The sequence below is a fragment of the Schistocerca cancellata genome, chromosome 2 (assembly GCF_023864275.1).
Source record: "Schistocerca cancellata isolate TAMUIC-IGC-003103 chromosome 2, iqSchCanc2.1, whole genome shotgun sequence".
In the NCBI taxonomy this organism is placed as follows: Eukaryota; Metazoa; Arthropoda; class Insecta; order Orthoptera; family Acrididae; genus Schistocerca; species Schistocerca cancellata.
The window spans coordinates 693,406,295-693,420,393 of record NC_064627.1 but is presented as its reverse complement, the minus strand read 5'-3'; the positions used below and the strand labels follow the sequence as shown (position 1 = coordinate 693,420,393).

Genomic DNA, 14,099 nt, shown 5'->3' with positions numbered 1-14,099 from the left:
CATTAAACATATCAAACAGTATATGAAATAGGGGCACTGTGATTTAGTTATTGTTTTTAAAATTTGTATATATAATGGTAAGTCTTTGAAGATATGTGGGAAGGGCAGCAGACCAAACAGCTGCTATTGTTACAATCACTTGAAACACCAACAATTCTCATTCATGTCTTGTAAAGTAATGTCTGTGGAAGTCATCCTTTACCTGGTTTCTTCTTGAGAGTGTCAGCTCCAGAATCTTCTTCTGAGGCCTTCCTATTACTAAATAAATAAATTTCTTCTGACTGTGTCACGTTGATAAACCATCATCTTCATGATGCAAAATTTTTGTAAAAGGAATCTTAATGTACATAGATTTTTCCTCCTGCTAAATAAAACACCACTCCAAACTTGTAATAAACACTATATTGAGATGCAAGTTTATACACAAAAGATGGAGCGTGTCTATGAAACATCCTACCATGGAGGCAGCCGAAACAAGAGGAGTGATTAATAAAAGAAAACTGTTAACAAATGAACATTAAAAAAAATTGAGATTACTGAGACAACATTGATTCTATACCATGCTGCGGCGGTGCGGTTCTTTCCGTCCCTTTACGATGGACCTGCACCTACCTGTGAACATTGTCTCAGCAGATCATCAGTAGGAAAGTCGAGTGAAACCTACTGTACTTCGACGTGAACCAGGCTGCAATTAAAATCACTAATCTACATTTCAGGAGAAACATGAAATGAAAGGTTGGAAATTTTGTCCTCAATTAATATATTCTGAAACTTAAGTGAACAAGTATCACTGCCAAGCCCGTGCTAGTCTTAACACAGTCATTCATAATCCCTTTCATTCACATTAGCAAGTTTATGGTGTTGCATTTCCCAAAAACGTAACAGCTACAAAAATACTGATTGTTTTTGTTTGAGAATGCTCACCAAATATTAAGTCTGTTGGTACCAAATGCAGTCACAGTTTTTAGGCACCGACCTGCTCAATACGGCACATGGAATATGTCTTTTCTCATCACAAAATTCACTTAAAAATTCCAAAATTTCTACACACACATCGGAATAATTATGACGTCACTTTTCAACACTTTTGATGTATGAAACACTGATAGATCTGGCAACTTATCATTTTCATCGAAACTACTACTGCACATGTCCGATCTCTTTCATGGCTAGGCTTCAACTCTTTCTAGAATACTCTAAGTCTTCTCTACCAGCAGAGAAAGGCATGCAAAGAATATTGCTTTACCATTGGTCAGTTTACTTAACAGCCAATAGCAAAACAACATTCTCCCATGTCAGTCCGCACTTTTCATCCATAACCAATCACAAAATAGTAAACCTCATGACTGCACTTTTTACCTACATAATTATCTAATATACTGAAGTTTTGTTTATGCATAAAGTTATTTACTATTGTTATTTATACCTGAATTAACTTTCCCTTTACCATAAACTTACTTTACAAATCTATTCTACAAAAATCCCCTTTGTCCATATCCATTCTTCTTCAAAATGTTCCCACACTAAATCCTGCTACACAACTCGTTAAACATTTATCTCCATATTAACCTTAAACCACACTCACGCATCATTCATACTGCTAAAACACATTTATAACATTTTACATACACAAAAAGAAATAATAACAGTTTATGAAAATACTACAACAGTTAATGAAAACCATTCTATTACTTTAGTGCACTCTAGTGGGCACAATCGAAACTAAAATCACAGTCCCCCTATCCAATATTGTCCTCTATCGGCTGACACATAAACTATGTGCATGTCGAGTCTTGCATCACCGTCTGTCACTACCCAGCTCTGAGAGACATCTCCCACTTAACCGCCTCCAAGGCAGGATCGTTATACGGCGCTACGCCTCAATGTGTAGTATAATCTTGTTAGGTTTATCCTCCTATAAACATGAGAAATAGAGGGACAACAATTTAAAAATTACAGTCTTTCAGGTATTCCAGTTTAGGTACACTACAACTGCCCCCTACTGTATACAGACAATGTCCAGACTTTACAGGATGACAGTATACAACAGTGATGAACTTTTCTGGTTGCTTAGGGTATATTTATCACTGTTCGGAGTAGACATCACATTACAATTTCTATATTAGGTCCTTGATCTGGATGGGATCAATATCCTGTATTGTTTGGCCTGATATAATGAGTTGTTGTTTTCTTTTTTGTGTCCTCCTACATGTGTCAGTGTCTTTACTTTTTACCCATTATTTAATATTCACTTTCCAAAATTCTTTTATACTATAATATTAATTAAAATATTTAATACACATCTTTTCTTTTTCCTCTTGTGTGTGCTCCCCTTAGTTCAGCTGATGTTTTCATACATATTGTCCCTTCAATGGGTGTATTGATTTTTTAAGTCCAGTTGCCTCTCTGCATTGTTAGTGCATAACTATTGCACAGTACTGTAGCCAGTCAGTATGTCCATGCAGCATCATGACCTCATGTGTATCTTATTCCTGCCAGAGCCACAACAAAGGAGCCATATAAGTTCATGTCCACTTCTTTGTAGACTACGGCAAACCCTACATCACCATCACAGCAGAGTCCAAGGAAGCCACTTTGTACAATTGGCACCGTGATGATTGTCCTCTCTCTCTCTCTCTCTCTCTCTCTCTCTCTCTCTCTCCTTCTCTCCTTCTCCTTCTCCTCCTTCTACTTCTTCTCCTCCTTCTCCTCCTTGTTCTCCTCCTCCTCCTCCTCCTCCTCCTCCTTCTTCTTCTTCTCCTTCTTCTTCTTCTTCTCCTCCTCCTTCTCCTCCTCCTCCTCCTTTCTTTCTTTCTTTTTTGTGTCACAAAGAAGAAGCCATGTAAGTTCCCATCTGCTTGTTCATAGACTACAACAAACCCTATCTTGCTGCAGAGTCCAATAAAGCCACTTCACACAATCAACATGTGACATTCACCTAGTTTATTTCCTTGTTTGTTGTCTTTGGAGTCGACGTACTGTGTACTCGTTGAAAAATGGGAGGTGGAAGTCAAACACAGGCTACTTTAAATGATGTAGCCGTAGGTGCACATTTGTGTTTCACAGTTGTTTGCTTTCACTGTTCACAACCCTCCATATACACATTTAATATGGCCAGTGCACTATTGTTTAACTTTCGATAAGCCTCATTGATAGTTTGCAGGTGAACATCCACATACTGCTACAATAGTTTACTATTGAACATCTACGAGCAGTAAAAACCTAACCACACTGTTCTTGAAGAATAACAAGGTATGTATCGAACAGACACTGTCATTGTTTTAACACACAGCCAAATTTTGTTACACTTATTTCACGGATGCATTGTTGTTGATCCAACCAATACAGGCTCCTCGTCTGGAACTCAGCTGTGGACTGACTGTCTTGGGACCAAACATTGGGCCCCTATATATATCCTCACAATAATAGGTACTGAAACTACACATACAGAAATTACAATTTAAACTTAACTCATTAACTTAACTGAATACATCAAAAAATTTGTTCTTTTCAACAGTTTCTTCTACTACAAGGGTTAGGTCGAATTATTTGTTTAAATGGTGAAATTAACAGAGATCGTTATGCAAACAATACTTTTGACGAAATTGTTAATTACTATGTATTCAGAAAGAGCCAAATAGATACTTTAGGGTTACTAGTATTTCATCTTCCAAATGTTTACAATTATTACAGAATTTATATTTGTTTATAAGTCAACAATAGAATGTAAGTTATGAAACAATTACTGATTTCACCCTATAACAAAAATATTAACTAGGAATAGTCCAAATAAATTAGAAAATCAATTACATGCACAAAACTAAGCACAAAATTAGATCTGGTTTTATATTCTTTAAAACTGAGGGCCAGCCTTTCTTTTTATGTAAATACAGATTATACCCATATATGTTAATCGTAATTAGTTAGACATGAAATAATGAATTTTAAGGAGGCAGATGGCAAAACAAGAGGGGAAGTAAAAATATCCCAGCTTGCTTCAACACAGACAGCACAACAAATATCTATCAAGGGCAAGTTGAATTTGTTACCATTTTTTCTTCCATCACTTCCCTCCTGTGGGCAATTACTATATGGATTTTTACTGTCTACTGACACTGGATCTAGAAATCTGGTATGTGGACCTTTGTTCCATAGGTACTGGGTCACAGTAACCAGAATCATGTTCTCTCCTATCCCATTTTTTTGGTACTCGTAGTTTCCTGTCTTGACGTAGTTCTTGTTTTGTTACTTTGCTGAGGCGCATAAGGACACCAGCCATGCTGGTTGTGTCCACTGTTATTGTTATAGTGGTTTCCATTATGTGATGTATCAGGCTTTATATTCCTGTTCTCAGCTGGAGGTTAACCCTCTTCATAAATGAAATTGATCAAGACGAGACTAGAGAGGAAGGACTTGAGATTGTTTTTGTTATTGTCACTAATTTTTTTTTGAAATGTGGTGACAACCAGCTCTTGAGTACCTTTTAAATTCAACATGTGATACTGGATTCATCCAGTGGCATGTCTTATTAAGATATTTTTCAAAATATTGATGTAATCCTCCCTGTTTACTGTTAAAGGTCTGAGGGTAAACACCTCACAAAGCAACTTCTCTTGTACAGGGATTGACCAGTATTTGTCAAGAAATGCTTGCTCATATTGTACATAACTTAGGCTGGTGCTGTCATTGGTATTGGATGTTGCAAATTATATTTGCTTTCTTCATCACCAGGTAAGCTTTCCCACTTCCAGTCAGATCTATTCAGCTTTGATTATTGGTTGTGATCAGCCCCTTTGAACTCCACTACCATTCTCTCTTCTGCTGCTTTAATATCTGAGTTGATTTTAACAATTATTTTGCTTTCCTTCTGCATCATCACTTCTTCCATGACATCAATGTACATTTTATGCTCTTCTATAAACTTTTGTGCAAGCGTAGTGTCACTATCGAATAATCCAACCTCGACTCTTTCAATTAGTTTCTTCATACCCTTGTCCATATGTTCTTGGTATTTTTTCATGAATTCATGACCTAGTTTCAATTGTTCCACTTCTCCTGATAGTTTTTGTGCTTCATCCAGTAACTCCTTGTAAATGGACTGCAGTTCCATGGCATTCCCATGCACAACTGTCATGGTTTCTGTGATTTTTGTCTGCATGATTTGTAAATTATTATGAACTTCAGCTATACTGCTAAGCCTGTCCACAGTTTCCTTTTGATTTTTAATTATGGAGAAGAACTTCTGATATAGCTTATTTTTGTACAAGTCTGTGTGCAAATCGTGCTTCTTCACATTTAGGTCACAAATAAGTTTTAATATTACCTGCATTTCGGAAATGATGACTCGTTATTGGTTCTGTTCATGTGACGACAAACAAAAGATTTTTTGACCATGCTAGCATGTCTTTCACTATTATCTTGGGGAAAAATGTTCCCTGGGGTCACTTGTGAGTTGATTTCATCTACTGTGGATAATCACCCATCAGTACATTTTTCTCCCCTGCATGAGTTGAGCTTAAATAAAATTCATGACTATTCTGATGATATCTGATACCTTGTGTTTCACTACCATTTGTCATCTGGCTATGCACAGCTACATGTTCTCCATTTAAATTTCCTTCAATATTCTGAACAACAACTTTAATGACAGGTACCATATTGTCAATTACACTGTGCCTAAATGGTGACTAATTGTTGTGTATTATGGGTTACATAATGATGAAACAATTTTTTAAAACAACAACACTACTGTTGATAATAATAACCACAGTTTCACAATTTTTAGTACAGGGTTGGATATGGGTTTTACAATGTATGCAATATTACACTTTTGTCTCCTCACTTACATGTTCACTCAGCACTGTCCGGCCATTGGTAACCAGTTGAAACGGGGGTGACGGGATTTAGTAATTATTTTTAAAATTTCTATAAATAATGATAAATCTTTGAAGATATGTGGGGAAGGTGGTAGACCAAACAGCAGGTATTGTTATGTTCACCTGATACACTACCAATTCTCATTAATGTCTTGTAAAGTAATGTCCGCAGAAGTTATCACTTACCTCGTTTCTTCTTGATAGCAGCAGTTCTGAAGCATTCTTTTGTGGCCTTTCTCTTACTAGATAAACAAATTTCTTCTGACCATATAGCACTGATAAGGCATCGTCTTCATGACATAATATTTTTGTAGAAGGAATCTTAATGGAGTAGGTTTTTCCTCCTACTAAATAAAACCCCATTCCAATCTTGTAATAAATGCTGTATCGAGATACAATTTACACTTTTTTGCTTCACACAAAAGACAGAGTGTCTCCACGAAACATCCTACCATAGAGGCATCTGAAACAAGAGATGTGACTAATAAAAGAAAACTGTTAACAAGGGAACATTAAAAAATTGAAATTACTGAGATAATATAGATTATATACCACATGAATATTCTTGTTAGGTTTATCTTCCTATAAATCATGAGCAAGAGAGAGAGAGACAGGCAATGAAAAAATTACAGTCTGTCAGGAATCCCAATGTAGGTACACTACATATAGCAAGTTTCACATCTACATCTGTACTTGGATGGTTAGCACATGGTAGGACAGACAGCAAATAGTCAGTCAGAATAATTTCTTCCCATCCCATCCATTTTTTGGGAAGATGTGTGGGAAGCAGGTTTGTCTTATGCCTCTGTATAAGTGCAGCTCTTTTTCTGATTTTACCCTCTTGGAGTTTATTCAATAATGAGAAATCACAAAACTTTGAATTTTTCCAGCTCCTCTGTTAACTCATGTTGAACTTATGTGAGTGAAAAATTTCACCCTACAGCAACCAGATATTATTCATTTGTGTATTGGTTTCAGAGCACTGTAACTCCTTTTTCAATGCCAGCAATTCATTTCATTCCTTTAGGACTGGACGAGTGACATGTAAATGACATGCCAGAATACTGTCCCACCAGTAATAATGAAGAGTACATGTACTCTTGAAAACTAACATCAGAAATTGAAAAGAATAGGCTAGGTGTTCTCTGGAAAACTGATACACATTGATTTAAGCACATGCAGGAAAAAAATAAAAGCATAAAATACTAATAACTGGTTTCAAAATTTTTGGAGCACATACAAATGGCAGATGATGCTGAAGTATACCACTGATCATCACAATGTGGAAAAGCCTCAAGTTTAACTTCATAATGCTCTCAAAGTTTTGTAAATTCCAACCTACCTCAGGATTTTACCAATAAATCTCACCCTGGCATCTGCCTCCTTCATATCTACATATATGAGCTCATCCCAAATTAAATCTCTCTAGAGTTAGGCATTCAACAGTAGTGACTGAAAACTGATCATGTTCTTGTTCCAACTTAAATCCCTCCAGACTGTGCTGCTAGGCAATGAACAGCCATATTAATAGTCAATCTCTTACTCAAATGATATTATGTCTTTTCCTGATTTTGAACATATTACCTGTATTTACCTTGAGGCTCTGTAACTTTTTGCCTTAAAGCCTTCACCCGTTCCCTAAGAAAATTCTGATGACACTAGCTCACAGTATGTGGTTTTGTCATCTACAAGCAACTACAGAGAACTATAAATGTGGAAACTCTCTTTTCACAAAAGGCAGAGATTCTCATCCAGTACATTGTTTTAGTATGTAAGGAAATTTCAAATCAATGTACACACTGCTGCAGAGTAAAAACTCATTGTGGATGCTACAATCATTGTTTATAATGTTATTTATAAGGTCCCACCACAATTCCCTGAGGAATACTCTATGCAGTTTTCACTTCTTGCTATTATGCCCCATGAGTAAGATCATATTAAGTTCCTGTAGTTAAGAGTTGTTGTAATGATCTATTAAACATATTTTGTTTTGTTTCTTTCTCTGTCTTTCATAAACAGTGTTATACTTTGTGATGCACCACACTTGATTCAAATTTTAAGAGTTATCATGTAGACATTGCATGAAAACAAAAATTGTTGTGCAGCAATGTATTTGAAAGTCCAAGAGATGATTCAGGTATAGATATATAGGAAAGTTCAGTCAACTTTGAAAAGGTCTCAGTGTCCAGTGACAAAAAGATGTAGTATAATATTCTGCATAAGATTTGAGTCCTCAAATGATGCAGCTTGGAGTCAATTGTTTTTCTATTAAAATTTTTGGTTATTTATCCTTTCACAATAGCTCACACTCACTTTCAAAAACTCCAAAATATAACATCAAAATATAAGGACTGTAGTTATTATTATTATTATTATTATTATTATTGTCTGTCTCCATTACACATTTCCAAAGAGCTTCTACAGATGTTAACTCGCACTGGGTTAAAAACAATGTATATGAGGCTGACCTGATCTAAATAGGACTAAAACCAGACTACTCCATTCAGTTTTGAGCATGCGTGAATAAAATTTCTTCCACTGATTTTTCAGCCGTGAATCATCCGGCCATCCTCAGAGTAAGTCACAAGTATGTCTTGCAACTTAATCTGAGGATTGCCGGATGATACATGGGCAAAATATCAGTGGAAGAAATTTCATTTGCGTGGCTGTATGCCTGAAATTTAATGGACTCTTCATTATGCCACAAAAAGTTGAAAATGCACATAAAACCAGACTGTTTCAACTGGCACAAAGGAAAAAAAAATATGACAGGTACTTTGTTCAAGAACATTCTGGAACATATCATATTTGAAAATAATATTAAGATAAATTCCATTTCTTAGATTATGTGTCAGATTTAGTTTGTACAGTACTTGGCAATAAAGCCTTCTTCATTTTAATAGGTTGTCACAGAAAAACTAAATATGATAGAGAAAAATTACTTTTATTTATGAAAGTACATACTTTGCCATTTTGGATTATTTGATTTTAAAAATTATATCTGCTAAATGATGTCCTCCATTGTAGACACATTTATGAAGTGTGTCCCAAAAGTTCTCCATACATCTTCATGTCATTTCTCTTGGAATGGCTGCCACTTCTTGGGTGCTTGCAGTGTTGTGGGATGATGTGTATGTACAGTAGAGCCTTTAAGTGTCCCCAAAGAAAAAAAAAATCACAAGGTGATAAATCAGGCAACCTTGAGGGCCAGGCAATGTCTCCTTGCAAAGAGATAAGATGACCAGGAACCCAACTTGCTCAACATTTTCTTGGAATGCCGAGAGGCGTGGAATGTTGCTCAATCTCGCTGGAACCACACTTCTTGATCTTCATGATCTGCAATAAACTGGTTTATCCTACGTTGGAGGAAGGTCTCTAGGATGTGACAATAACAGTTTGAATTAACTGTTACCATGTGGCCACCTTCTTCACAAAAATACGGTCCCCACACAGAACATTCAGCAATGGCATACCAGCTGTCACATGAGGGCCATGTAGCAGTCACTGATGAATTTTGTGAGGTTTTCTGCAGCCCAGTAGAGGAAATTTTGTTTGTTCTCAGTTCCTGATAAGTTGAAATGCGTCTCATCTGAAGAAATAAATAAAGCGCTGGGTGGAATGTTTTGAAGAATTTCCTCACATGCAACTCTGCGAGTTTCAAAATCTCTTTCACTTAATTCCTAGACACTCTCACATGCGCCACATTTTCTGGCACTGTTGCAGGCTGAGAATGGCCAGTAGGTTTTCTTTTCAGTTCTGAAACTGTCTTTTTAAAGTTTGACACCCACAGTTCAATAGTTTTTCTATCCAGGACACAATTATGTCAGCCAAGTTCGAATCATGTCCGAAACACTTGCTGAGTACTAATCACAGAACCACCATTACGAATAAATTCCTCCACAACAAACACATGATGCTCACCAAGCATTGCAATGGTGCACACTGAAAATGGCACATACACCACTTTCAAACAAAACACACACCACATCGTTATCCTCACGACAAGTTTCACACCGGCTATGTCAAATGCGAGAGGTTTTATTGCCAGACCCTGTACAAAGTTTACCAAAGATATGTATTAATGTGAAACTTATTACTAATAATATTTGATAATGAATGTTACAAAATTTGCAAATATAAAAATTAGGGATATATAATTTAAAACTGGATGATAAAAAATAGCAACATTAATGTAGATTTGTTTTTAGAGGATTTGCTGTTAATTATTTGCCAACTAATTTTCACAGTGTAAGGTCAAAGTATGATAATATGTGAGTACTGTACATAAGCAGAAAATTATATTTGAAGAAAAATTGAATCCAGTAACAAGAAAATTCTGTGGACATCCGAGTTATGAACTATATAATTTACATATGAAAACCAATTCAAATCTGGCCAGAATCCAGATGGTATTGTACAGTTCATTAACTGAGTGAAAGTTCCATTAGGTCTGGGTTCATTATAATATCCTCATCACACTATATGGGACACACAATTTGTACAAGATTGTATGATTTTAGGTACCATACCTGAAAATTAATTGGTTGTCTCAGGACAAGATTGAAATGAAGTTGAATGTTCTAGGCACTTCTGCATGTGAAAAATTTCTCTTATAGCACCAATACTATGCAACTCAGAAACACATACACTGAAAATGTGCTACATGACATGTAAAAAATAAATAAATAAATAAAAATATCACAGAGAAATCTATAAATCTGTCAACCTACATTTTGGTTAAATAATTTTTGAACAGCAGGGAAATAGAAAATTCACAAAACTCTCTCATGTGAAGTGTAACAGGCCTATGAATAAAAAATAATAGTAAATTAATATACAATACAGCTACAACAAGAAAATTGTAGCATGTTTATGGTCAAGGCATTAAATCTGGTAAAAAATAATAAAGTTTTTTAAATGTTTCATTGATAATAAGTAAGAGTTTACTATTTAATTATATTTTTCTTTCAACAATTCCTTGTTAAATGATTAACATTTGTTGTATATGCAGAAAAAAGTAGATGAAATAAAGTCTCATTTGTTATAGGAACAAATTTGATAAAAATAATTGATGTAACACATTTGTAAAATGGAACTAATTTTTTAGAGATACTACTTACTATTCAATATTATATGTTGGATATTTCACATACCTACACTCATGCTCATAAATTAAGGATAATGCTGATACATGGTGAAACAATGCTCTGGTGGGCAGTTTGCGGGTTTTAATCACCTTGGGGTATGACCATGCGGTGCATTTGACCTGCGGTCATCGCATGGTGGTGCTGGCAGCAGTCCACATACGCAAAGGTGTGTTGGTGCATGTCAGAGTATGGTGCAATGAGTTAGTGTGCAGACGTTTTCAGACTTGCTAATGGTGACTGTGTGTTGAAAATTGATCAAAGAACCCATATTGATGACGTCATGAGGGGTAGAATACTAGGGCAACTGGAGGCTGGTCAAACCCAGCAGGTCATAGCACGGCCCCTCCGTGTGCCACAAAATGTGATCTCAGGATTATGGAAATGATTCCAGCAGACAGGAAACGTGTCCAGGTGCTACAGTACAGGACGTCCACAGTGTACAACACCACAAGAAGATCGATATCTCACCATCAGTGCCCGCAGACAGCCACGGAGTATTGCAGGTAGCCTTGCTCAGGACGTTATCGCAGCCACTGGAACAGTTGTCTCCAGACACACAGTCTACAGACGACTGAATAGACATGGTTTATTCACCCAGAGATCTGCAAGGTGCATTCCACTGACCCCTGGTCACAGGAGAGCCCGTAAAGCCTGGTGTCAAGAACACAGTACGTGGTCATTGGAACAGTGGTCCCAGGTTATGTTCACAGGCGAGTCCAGGTGTAGTCTGAACAGTGATTCTCACCAGGTTTGCATCTGGTGTGAACCAGGAACCAGATACCTTATGTCCTTACCTGTAATTTCCTTGAAAGTGAACTGTATGGAGGTCGTGGTTTGATGGTTTGGGGTGGGATTATGATTGGTGTACGTACACTTCTGCTTGTCTTTGACAGAGGAACTATCACAGTTCAGGTGTATTGGGACGTCATTTTGCACCAGTATGTCCACATTTTCAGGGGTGCAGTGGGTCCCAACTTCCTCATGATGGATGATAACGCATGGCCCCATCGTGGAGGAGTACCTTGAAACAGATGATATCAGGCGAATGGAGTGGCCTGCCTGTTCTCCAGACCCAAACCCCATTGAGCACATCTGGGATGCTCTTGGTCGACCTATCGCTGCACATGTTCAAACCCCTAGGACACTTCAGGAACTCCGACAGGCACTGGTGCAAGAATGAGAGGCTACTCCCCAGCAGCTGCTTGACTACCTGACCCAGAGTATGCCAACCCGTTGTCCGGCCTGTGTACATATGCATGGAGATCATACCCCATATTGATGTCAGGGCACATGCGCAGGAAAAAGTGGCATTTCATAGCACATGTGTTTCGGGATGGTTTTCTCAACTCATCACCAATACCGTGGACTCACAAATCTGTATTGTGTGTATTCCCTATGTACCTATGCTATTAGTGCCAGTTTTGTGTAGTGCGACATTGTGTGGCACCACATTTTGCAATTATCCTTAATTTAGGAGCATGAGTGTAGATAACTATAATCTAATCTTGGTATTCATTACTAGAGTCCCTTTTTTCTGTATGTCCTGAATGTCTCTTTATCTTTGGATTTTTCATGCAGTTTTATAGGTGTTTCCATATGTTGCAATATTTGCATCTGGGTCTTATACAAACAGTTGTTTTTATGAAAGTATGTTACAATTTGTGTAACTCAAGGAGTACTGGTATCAATTTTCACATACAGTATGCTTTTATAGCCTACCTATCATTGGATATGGATGCGCAAATTAATGAAGAGTAGAATAGTTACTGATAGGTCACATACAAAAATATCATGGTAAAATACACAGCACATGGTTGCATGAACATGAACTAATAGTCAAGAAAGAGATTTTTGTAACTTTTCATTATGTCAACAGGTTTTCTCACACTTGTGACCTGTCATACGAGGTGCATTCAAGTTCTAAGGCCTCCGATTTTTTTTTTCTCTGGACTGGAAAGAGATAGAAACATGCATATTGTTTTAAAATAAAGCCGTGTTCATTGTCAATACGTCCCAGAGATGGCAGCACCGTGCGGCAGATGGAATTTCACCACCAGCGGCGAGAATGAGAACTGTTTTAAATACTTAAAATGGCGACGTTTTCCTTACTTGAACAGTGTGCAATCATTCGTTTTCTGAATTTGCGTGGTGTGAAACCAATTGAAATTCATTGAAAGGTGAAGGAGCAATGTGGTGATGGAGTTATGGATGTGTCAAAAGTGCATTCGTGGGTGCGACAGTTTAATGGAGGCAGAACATTGTGTGACAACAAACCGAAACAACCTCGGGCTCGCACAAGCCGGGCTGACGACATGATCGAGAAAGTGGAGAGAATTGTTTTGGGGGATCGCCGAATGACTATTGAACAGATCGCCTCCAGAGTTGGCATTTCTGTGGGTTCTGTGCACACAATCCTGCATGACGACCTGAAAATGCGAAAAGTGTCATCCAGGTGGGTGCCACGAATGCTAACGGATGACCACATGGCTGCCCATGTGGCATGTTGCCAAACAATGTTGACATGCAACGACAGCATGAATGGGACTTTCTTTTCATCAGTTGTGACAATGGATGAGACGTGGATGCCATTTTTCAATCCAGAAACAAAGCGCCAGTCAGCTCAATGGAAGCACACAGATTCATCGCCACCAAAAAGTTTTGGGTAACCGCCAGTGCTGAAAAAATGATGGTGTCCATGTTCTGGGACAGCGAGGGCATAATCCTTACCCATTGCGTTCAAAAGGGCACTACGGTAACATGTGCATCCTAAGAAAATGTTTTGAAGAACAAATTCCTTCCTGCACTGCAACAAAAACGTCCGGGAAGGGCTGCGCATGTGCTGTTTCACCAAGACAATGCACCCGCACATCGAGCTAATGTTACGCAACAGTTTCTTCATGATAACAACTTTGAAGTGATTCCTCATGCTCCCTTCTCACCTGACCTGGCTGCTAGTGACTTTTGGCTATTTCCAACAATGAAAGACACTCTCCGTGGCCGCACATACAGACAAATACAAATGTCTGCTTGTGTCTGTGTATATGCGGATGGATATGTGTGTGTGTGCTCGAGTGTA

At 37.5% G+C, this 14,099-nt stretch overlaps 1 protein-coding gene across 1 annotated transcript in view; it reads left to right on the top strand.

The window, feature by feature from the left end:
• Positions 1-14,099, top strand: part of LOC126162465 (UPF0193 protein EVG1 homolog) — a 176,164-nt gene that overhangs the window by 100,716 nt on the left and 61,349 nt on the right. The window lies entirely within an intron of this gene.